Raw genomic sequence first — 10,676 nt, 5'->3', positions numbered from 1 at the left:
GCGGCGGCTGGAACGCGGCACTCTGAATGGCGGCGTTCCATCGTCGTCGCTGAAACACGGAACGATACCGCAAAAATCTATTTTTCAGATGCACTGACCCGGATCTTAAATCTACCTCTGAAACCGTTACTGCGATCGCGTTACGCGGCTAATAACCGCGACCATCCATACCCAGTACTCGCCTGTTTCAATTCTGTGATAGTTCGCCATTGGTATTCGTTATTAACGAATTTTTTCTCTTTCGTCCAGAGCACAGGGATTGCGAGCTCGTAATCGAATACACCAACTAAACTAGCGTGTCTCCGGTAAATTATATGAAATACGGCGGTACGGGTGAGAAATCGGCAAAGATTCGATTCGCGACGCTCTAATGCTATGACGAACGGAATTAAATATTCCAAGCGCGTTGCGCTGCGATCCGGTGATCCTAAGTGTGAAGCGCGTAACGAGATGCATCAAGGTGCTATGATTATCACAAGATGATATTTTCATTTTTCAGACATATTTCCGTTTTGTTAATTGAAGTAGCTTAACCGAAAACGGTACACGCTTTTCCAGCGAATATTAATTCACATTGAGAATACGTAACGTAACGAAGAAGGATCTGGGAAGTTAAAAATATAATTAGTTGGATGAAAAAGAGAAACGAGAAGAAACCGCCACAAGTGGATGACATATGACTTGTTCAATTCGGTCCACCGGATCGGTGTAATTTGCGTCGCAATTGAAATTTAGCAGACTGAAACGGACCGGATCTCGATTGATGTCTGCCAGAATCAAAGAGTTAGCTGGGATTTAACACGATTCTCGGATCGTTGGCCATGACTGGTTAGTATCGAAAGAAAAAGCTGCCGCCTCTAAAAAAAACTCGAGGATTTCTGGTTACAGCAACTTTCCTTGGCATACATTTGCATGAATTTCATACCAATCGAGAACGTCAAATCAAACTAGACAATTTCGAAGTTTAAAAACTGACGCTCCAATGGATTCTGACATGTGTACTCTCCTGGTTGGGATCGTAAAAAAGAAAAGAAAAATATCCTAATTAACATCCGATGTTTGTGAACGTCGAAATACCACACACGAGCATTTCCACTGTCTCGTGCCGTACTCGTTCGTATCCAATCGACGAGACTCGAAGTCGATGAATCGAGTAGCGCGCACGATTCAGGGGGACCACACACGAGTCGACGCCTTGTGTTTCCTCTCGTATGTGCCTCGGCGAGGAACGATCGCGCGTAAACGAATACTAATTATACGCGTGGACGATACACTTTCTTTGCACGGCTAACAGCTGATCTTTGCACTCGTTGTTAATTCGCATAACGCGATGCACACTTGTTACCATCGTGCAACGAGCCTACGCGATCGAGGCCGCGTGGGTTTGGGATACTTCTTTGCGTAGCTGCATGCACGCTTACCAACACGCCACCGTTTATGCCTTTTCTTTTATCAGTCCGAGAGAAATTAAGGATGGATCGTAATTATGGCAAGTTACCGAAGCTGGCTTGCCAAAGATAGTTGTGAGAATTCCAAATGGCCAAATAGTAACCGAGATGTAATCGAAATAAATGGTAAAAAATAATGATAAATGACAGGGTAAAAAAGAAAAGAAAAGAAACGTCTCACTTAGAGAAAAGGCAACTGTACCACGGGAATGCTTCTCGATTTATTCGCTTCCGGACCACCCGGATTGCATGGGGTGTAAATAAAGACACCCCTATCTATCGAGGAAGCGTTTTTTAACCGTTGTACTTATGCTGCTGCACGGACCTTTAAACAGACATTGTTGGAGCAGTGCCAATAGCAGCGGAACATCTCCGAGAGAACAACGTATCTGCTCGATTCATCGACAACAACGTCGAAAGACTCGCGTGCCTTCTGAATGGAACGGGGCAGGAATGCGTGAAGAGCAACGTGGGCAACTCGACCGTGGCACCGATTTTCTAATGGGTTAATAATCGTTGCAAGCATCAATCGCGAAAACACTCGTAAGCGTCAGTTTGGCTCGTTAAACCAGCTCGTTCGAGTGGCTTGTGCACGATGCTTAAACCTTTTTGACCCGTCAATTGATCGCGCGACGAGACCTTTAATCTCGTTTCTGCTTCACCCTACGTTGCTCTCTCTTTCTTTCACGTTTCTACGTCTCTATCGTTTCCCCCAATGATTCTGAACGAGGAACTGTCTCGACTGTGAGACCTGAATGTATAAAACGCATTATGTGCAAATTCGATCGTGTCACGAAAGCTTTGCGTAATTGCGTTGATTCGGTGACGTGATGACAGACAACTCGCAGTTGTACGGACATCGCACTCCCACTCGTGAATTTGATATCTGAATGAAAGGTTCGGTTTTTCACGCGTTAAAGCGTTTAATCGTACTACCACTTCGATGTGAAAAGCTTGTCCCTTTCTATAGGTACGACATTCTGAGAGGATTTTTTCTAATAAAATTACAACGAAGAAAAGGCAAAGGAGAAAACCATCACGCGGAGTATCGAGATTTCGTCGAACATGATAAACGAAGTTTTGGCACGTCAAATGAAAATGAAGACTTCGTGCATCTCAAAAAACCCGCAGATTGACTTCACCATATCTGCATGATAATGTCAAACCATTAATCTTTCTAACAGATTGATGCTCACCTACGTAACGTCAGATAATACAACTCCTCCGCGCCACTTAATCACACACGCATTTCTGCATACAGGGTGTTACTACAATTCTGCTGCAACTCGAGCAGAAAATATTTTAATCAACGTGTAAAAGATCATATCGAAATATAAAGTGAGAATTTCTTATCGGAAGATTGCATTTACCCGAATGGTTTTAATTTTAGATAATCTTATATATAAGAAAGGAATAAGGTCACAGATGCACACGATTGGAGCATAAAGTAAAAGGCGATGAAGTGTGAAATAAAGGACCGAGGAGACAGAGTGCATAACCTAATTTCGAACAAAACGTGACCCTAGTTGTTCGTTCATTCAGAAAGGATCTGTTAATGAAACACCGTGTAGATTCGCATCAAAGCACGAGCGGCCACAAGAGTCTATGATGATGGAAGAAGATTATATCCGCGTAATGGTAGATATTTTATCACTGCATAATTAAAATATATTAGCGAGAATTCTCTTTTCTGTCAGAATCGGTACAAAATTCTATGAGCCACGGGAATTGAAATTTTTCGTTCCGAATTTGTGAACGCCGGGGAAAGACACGTTTGGAATATCAATCATTTCACAAAGACCGGCGATGTAACCGAGGTACCATTATACCGAAGTACGTGATATGGATATTAATGGGAGGCAAAAAAATCTCGCCTCGAGGATATTAAAAATCGTAGCCATGGAAGATGAGCATCGAACGTTTCAATATTCCCTCTTTAATACATCTCGTTATAAAAGTTTCATTACATCTTTAGGATTTTTAATAGGGAACTCGATCCTCGCGGATATAGATACTGAACATTCAGAAGTACAGAACTGCGCCAGCTCATGAAATTATTCAAACACTTACCTCAGAAAGTTTTTATGAATATATTATGAGCACGGTGTAAAATCTTTTGAAATTTAATTTGAAATGTAAATAAACAAATGCAGAATATAAGTGAACGATTCTAGGACCTAAATAAACGACCTTACAAAATTGAATTTCAAAGTTAGTACAAACACGTGAGCAAAAGACATGGGAGAGAAAATAGGGAGAGCCGTTCTCTCCCTATTTTCTTGGAAAATCTAGAAAAGTGAGTTTCCAAGTTAAGGATGCCACCCAGATTCCTCGGAAAAAATCGGAATAGATGTATCGCTTCTAACCTTTCGTCCCTATTCTTCTCGATGGTATCCCAGTGGTTCTCGAGAGAACTTTCTGAAAACACTCGATACCCTTTCACGAGCTCCTACCCTGCTCCTCTACCATGTTCCTAAGCCGATGGGCTATTCATGGCCCTGACAAGGCTAGCCTTTGAGGTGTATGACCTGTGCAACTGCACCGAGCGAACCACGCATAGAAATGCCCCGTGAAACGATTGCTATTTCTGTTCATATCGCGATGCTCCCTTTGATCGTTGCTTGCTATTTATCATATGCCGCGTGGTTACAGTGTAACGCGCGGGTTCCTGCAATTAAGAAAAAGATTCCATTCTCCTTTGAAAGAGCGCCCCCGCGATTGAATTTTGCGACACACCGTCCGTGGCCACCTCGCTCTATTAAGTCTTCCTTTCCCTATTCATCGTTAATGGCTTGCAAACCTCGGAAGTAGCGGATCCTTCACGGTCGCTGATTAACTCTTCGTGCCTGACTCGTGTACCTCGTGTTGTAAATCAACCAAGGCTTGAACGTTTGTAAATATTTATTGCCAATTGCAGCTTGCTTTTTCAGAACTTTAAGTACGGTTACGTTTCCATAAATCGTTCCCTCGAAACGTAAAAATATGACAAACGTAAATACAATATCGTTACCCGTACGATACACGAAGATAAGCGATCCACAAACTTTCTAAATTTTCTATAAAGTTTGTATTAAATTTCCTTCAAATTCCTACAGAATTTATTCTACGCGATCGCCGCGCATCTAAAGCTCGAATAAAATATTAATATTGCTCGCTGACGGCAGCCATATTCGAACGGTTAATGAAATCTTTAAGATTGTTCATAAAGTACGGAAATATGTTTTTAATAAACGATATTAGAGATGGAAGTCAGCTCTTTTTTTATTTTAAAGTCTTTAATGATAACTGTAATAAGAAGCACCCTTTGCGACTTTTTTTACTTTGAGCAAAGATTCTCTCCACGTGGGGCCTGATTCGTGGCCCGCAGATGTGGTCCCCAGGGGCCGTACTCCTGTCTTCTCTCTCTTCTTCCCCTCTTCTTCTATTTTTTCCCGGCCTTACAGAGAAGCGGGTCGTTTTTCTTTGCAAATAAACCACGTGCCCATTTCTGACAAGACAATGTGCGTTGCCAACTCGTGCGAGATATCGTACCACCGCGATGCGAAATGAGTTTTTTCTTTCGAGGGTCCTCGCTGTACGCGACTTATTTATATCCTTCGTTATTGCCCTAAATTTGGACCAGCTCCTCTGCCGCTTTGTGACGCGATTGGATGAGAAAAGAGGCAGCTTTATTCGTGAGAAATGTTTCGCAACGTTCGAAATGATGACCCTCGATCCACGACAGATGTTTAAAGCCAGAATTCAAAGGCATTCCACGCTCGGGGTGTAATCCCTATTTTCACAACTGTACGTGATACAGATCCTTGCGAGAAAAGTAGATTACGAATTTCCCATTGGTCGAAAGAATTATCAGTCTCGCAAAGAGAACTCATTGTAATCGATTAGAGTTCATTGGCACGTCCATAGGACTCCGTTGATTGAATTCAACGTCGTAACCATGCAAGCTCCCGCCATCTGGCCAAGGAAAAAAAATTTAATTTCGTCGAAATTAAGGAAGGAACGAGGTACAACGAGCTTTCGTAGGATTTCGTGCAGCTACAACGTTAACGAAGGCGTGATTCCACGATATTGGAGGCAATAGACGTCGTCGAAAACGCTCCCACAGACGTTCGATTCCTCGGAACGGAGCAGCCTGCCGGCTGCTCGTCTTTGATCTCGCTTTTGTACCGGATACACTCGTTACGAGGCGGCGCTCTCTCTTTTCAAAACCGAGCGACGCGACGCCGTGCCGGGCTGCAAGTGCATTCACACGAAGATAACCAACACGAACGAGCGGCGCGCGGCCATTCTCGTCGCATTGTTCGGCTCATTCGGAGACTGATAATCGCGGGGAATATGAATCGGCCCGTGGTGAATGTTCGTCCAGCTTTATCGTACGGCCACGCACGCTGTAGTGCTTTGACCGTTCGTTATTCGTGGCACGAGCTCCGGTTCATCCAGTAATTTCGCGTCAATCGTTATTTTTCCCGAATCCCTAATGACGCTGGTAATTCGAAAATTTATTCCGGGAACGAGGTTATCACAATACGAAAATGTTCCCGATTTATCTCTTGAAAACAATGCTCGAATAAATGCGCCAACGTCCGAACGAAACTTTCAAATCCGCACTATCTAAATTTATCGGATTTATTAATACAAAATATCGTAAAGTATCGTACAAGGTGTTTTCAGTAATCATAATACAATCGAGAAAAATAAATCGAAAACATAGAATAAGATTACTTCAGGCTTATTTTTCCATATAGAAATACATATTTTCGGAGATGATCCGTGTACACGAAACGCATGGACGTAAACATTTCGCAAAATCCATTATAGCCGTAATTAAGTGGGATAACGAGCAAACGAATTTATCAACGCGATTATCAGCTTGTAAAATCGTTAAGTTGTAACATAGCATTCGTGTGACTATACGGTCGAACGATCGAAACGAAACAAAACCGAAAACGAACCCGCGATAAGTCATCACCGCGCCCATGAAACTTTCTTTGTTCGCATTTTGCGCGTTAACCGGCTCCGCGTCTGCCGATCGTACGAGCGTAGTACACCCACGCTCGCCCCGTCATTCGATCTTCGTATCAAGCTAGAGGGGATTCTCTCTGCGTAGGATTCTGTGAATGATACCGTAGAACGACGTGAAATTGTCGAGAACGGTGCATACTACAATGCCGCGCTGCCTGTATCTTTAATTACTGTGACACTGTCGATTACTACTAATATATTGCAATATCATATCAGGCAGCTGACGATTAACTCAGCAAACGCACGGATCTTTACTGTGGATATTCAGGCAACGTTTCTGGCGAACATTCGTTCTTAATGAACGACTATCATTACTTTCCTCAGATTTAAAAATCAATTTTATATGTATCAACTTTAGTTAAAGTTCCATCAGTCGTTCTACACCAGTCACAAACTTATCGATGAGCTAAGAAAAAGAATACTGTTGCGAATTCTCGACTATAGAGCAATCGATCAGGTCAAACCGATCGGTCGATATCACGTACCTCGAATGAATCAACGCTCAGGGTGGAGGAGGTTTAATAGATCGAGTGTTAGTGTAATCTCTAGCACTGTATTTGTTGTATAAAAGTAAAGTGTGATATTATGAACACAGCGGTGGTAAGATCTTGTTGGGAGTGAAGTATTTCGCCCGCATAGTACGATGTCTGATGAACTGTCCTCCTACGTTGCTGATTCTCCCTACGAGCCGTTGGGTTTCATCTGTCCATCGTACCCTTTCGGCTGGCCCTTTCCCGGGGTTTTTTTATCTGACCTCGGAGTCATTAGGTTTACAGCTCGTGGAGGACACGTAATTCGGAATTTCCTAAAGAAAGGAGTAGGCCTATCCGTACCATAAACGGACGGTAACTCAAAATTCCGAACAAAAACGAAGTGTTCAAATTTGCGAATTACGACATTTCTAAAGAGACTCATAAATCGCGGGTGGCGAATCTACTTTCGAGTACGAGCATTATGCGAGCATGTGTAAAGGCATGTAGAATGTACAGTACATACATACCTAGCGTGACGCATTCGCTGGGATCGGATCTCTCCTGCCGACTACTCCCGGTAATCGACTGTGGCTACGTTATCCTGGCAATTTCTGGCTGCGCTAGCAGAGCGTAATTTCGTCGTAGCCGGCATTAACCGGTGGTGCACGTTGTCAGCCACTCGATGCCCTGCGCCATCGGTGATTCCTGATTGCACACCGAATGGGTCTCGCTATCAGTCCAGCGCCGCCAAGTCATCCGCTGATTTGTGACAACAGGTATGTACTACGCGACTCGACGCGTGATAGTCACGAGAGAATATCGTGATGCACTATCGGGCAAGGGAAACAACTCGTAGAACACCAAAGTAAGAAGACGAAGAAATATCACGCCTGCTCGTTCAACCGATAGACCCTCGCGTCTTCTTCGGTGAAAACTTTTGCACAGAGACGTTTCGATTCGAAAGGGAACAGTGCAAGAATCACAAGCGTCGCACTAACGCTTCGTCGATTTGAGACTCGCGAGACTCACCAGACTACTTTTCCATCAAAGTACAACTTTTCATGGAGGTAACTTCAAGTCAGAATAGGACATTGGCTCGAGGTTTCGAGCGCGTCCGTGTATGATCGTACCCCGAGTAAACACTGTGATTTAACCGGATAGAGATTCACCGTGCGCTGATTACATTCCTTTCGTGACGGGCCTCGCACAATCAATCACTGGCTTCTATTTCTGCCGGCGTCTCAACCGAGATACCAGCAGACCGCAAGCATCGTTCGTGGAACACTTCAGCCACTGTGTTATTTATCGGCGTGTCTTCCAGAATCTTTTCCTTCTGCCAGCGGACGCATCGATCGTGCAATTTAACGTCCCCGTGACGCTCTCCGCGTATAGATGATGTTTAACGATCGTCGGTACCATTTCTTTTTATCCGCTCGAAAGCACAGGTTTTTCGGTAACCACTGAAATATCGTTGGAATGTCTCGTAACTCTTTCTTTCCGGTGTTGTTCGTCGGACACGTCAGTCAACACGATTAATCACACCGTCGCCGAGTCGAACTTTTCACGGGCGTCTAATTGTGCAACCGGACTCACTATCAGTCCGACGCGACGGACTGACAGTTCAAACACTGTTATCAGCCGCGGGAACGAAGCAGTGCACGCAGCCTATCGCTCGATGCTATGCCGGAACGACGCGCCTTCTGTAAAACGATCGTCGAACATTAATCACCATGGTTTGGTGAGCGTGCCAGGCTTCCGGTTTTCGCGCCCCTTCCACCGTCTATCGAGCAAACCTGTGAAGATCGACGGGTATCGTTGGTTGTCGTAACTCGTTCGACGAAGAGATGCGTTCGCATTGAGAAACAGAAGAGGGCAATTCGTTATGGACGAGTTACAGCCCGGAAGAGGATCGTAAAGAACGATATAATTTATCGATACGAAGCTACAAACTACAGTATGTACTTATTATAACCTAACGAGCAAGGGTCATTTTTTTTATCTCTCAATGGACAGATAAAAAAGGAGAACTCGGTTAGGTATCAAGAGGCAATAAAATTGATGGTAATAAGCGACAGAGAAGAAAAAAGGGAGAAGGAAACTGGAGGAGTATAAATTTTGACAGCGTTACGATAGAAAGGTCCCGGTGAAATGGACGAGGTTAAACTCGAGAGAGACAATGAATTTTGGATTATGTCGCGGCGCTGTTAAAAGACGACGAAGAGATTAAACAAGCTTAAGGAGCGACAGACGAGTCGGATACCCTTCTTAAGAAATTACCTGAGAAAGATCTTGTAAGCGGGGTGTGATCTTAAGGGCATTAAAATAATTGTCTGCTACTGTCGACACTAGAGGAGCGAACTCGCATATTTCACCTCATAGCGACGTCGTGGAAATCCACTGTGGAAAACATGGCTCGTCACGGTAACTGATATATGCTCTCGTGTATTCCACAGGAAAGAAAACAGAAACACGGAAAGAGAAGTTGTTCAACGAAGAATGAAAGAGAACAAGCTGGAAGACGAAACGGAGCTGCGAACGCAACGCGACAACCGGAGACGCCTCGGGTCGAGAGAGTTTGAATAACGCGGCTGAAAAAAACTGTCGGTAAATTAACGATGCTCGCAATTATGGATGAGAAAGGAATAATACTTTATTTCAACGAACAATCACCTGCGCGATGTCACTAAGAAAACCGTACCACATATTATCTCCAGACTTTTCACAGATATATTTTTCTCAGAGGAATATCGCTCGCACAATCGAGGAAAAGATCTCTTGATTTTATCTCACTGCACTGATATCTCACGAAATTGGTCGGTGAGCCGATCTGTCGAAAATCAAGACGCAGGCGCGATGTACAACATCGATCCTCTCGATCGCGCTGGCGCGGTAAGACTGCCGCGTGGATCGGGATCGTGATCGAGGGACGACAAACAGGAGCGGAGCAACCGAGGGTCCGATTTCCTTAGGGCCCCGCCTTCGATGTGCCATAGGACGATACGATATATTCGTAGTTTTTGTTGAAACCGTATTGTTGAATTCTACAGAAAGAATCCAGCTACGGATGTATAAAATATCGCAGCGTTACGATCAACAGTAGAAGATAATAATTCTTGCTGGAATTTCGAAAACCATATTCTCAAGGAAAATGTGCGAGTTTTATCGCAGAGTAGCTACAATTCTCGATATTATTTTTCTTCCGTGGCTCTTCATAAATCGTGGTTCGTGTCTTCAATTTTATAAACGTAGCTCGTGCCCATAGGAAAGAAGATTCTTTCAGCCAACAAATACGAACGAAAAGAAGGAAGAAAATTTTTGTTCGACCATAGTCAGGGAAGACGAATGAGATCGGGGTGAAGGCATCACGCAACACATCGCGCCGTGGCATCGTTCAATTAAATTAATGAAACGTCACAATTCCATCCCTCTGCATCGATACCATCGAAACAAAATAAAACTCAACCGACAGGCGCGACGTTTTAACGAAATTAAACTATCACCGCTCGAGAACCGATAAGTCAACAATTCCCGAATGTCAACAGCGACTGTATCGTTGATCCCGCTGCATCGGTGAGCACTAAAAAAACTGCACGCCACCGAACCCAAAAATAAAGCGAACAAACTATCAAAGCTACCACTGGGTAAAACCGATTCTGAGATGAAACGCCGTCCACGTTGCTCCGAAAATTCCACACAGTCGAAAATCAAGTTTGACCGGCGGTGGCCACGCGGC

The 10,676-nt window shown here is 44.0% G+C and overlaps 1 protein-coding gene across 1 annotated transcript in view; it reads right to left on the bottom strand.

Moving 5' to 3' along the window:
* Window positions 1–9,823, bottom strand: part of LOC100742674 — a 167,652-nt gene extending 157,829 nt beyond the window's left edge. Inside the window, exons 1-2 of the mRNA XM_033322033.1 lie at window positions 9,221–9,823; window positions 7,471–8,736 (exon numbers count right to left, since the gene is read on the bottom strand). The gene's annotated coding sequence lies outside the window, so the exon portion shown is untranslated. The remainder of the gene's footprint in view (window positions 1–7,470; window positions 8,737–9,220) is intronic.
* Window positions 9,824–10,676: the final 853 nt, after the last annotated feature.

Source organism: Bombus impatiens, unplaced genomic scaffold (assembly GCF_000188095.3).
Source record: "Bombus impatiens unplaced genomic scaffold, BIMP_2.2 scf_0548, whole genome shotgun sequence".
NCBI lineage: Eukaryota > Metazoa > Arthropoda > Insecta > Hymenoptera > Apidae > Bombus > Bombus impatiens.
This window is presented reverse-complemented; position numbering and strand designations above follow the sequence as displayed.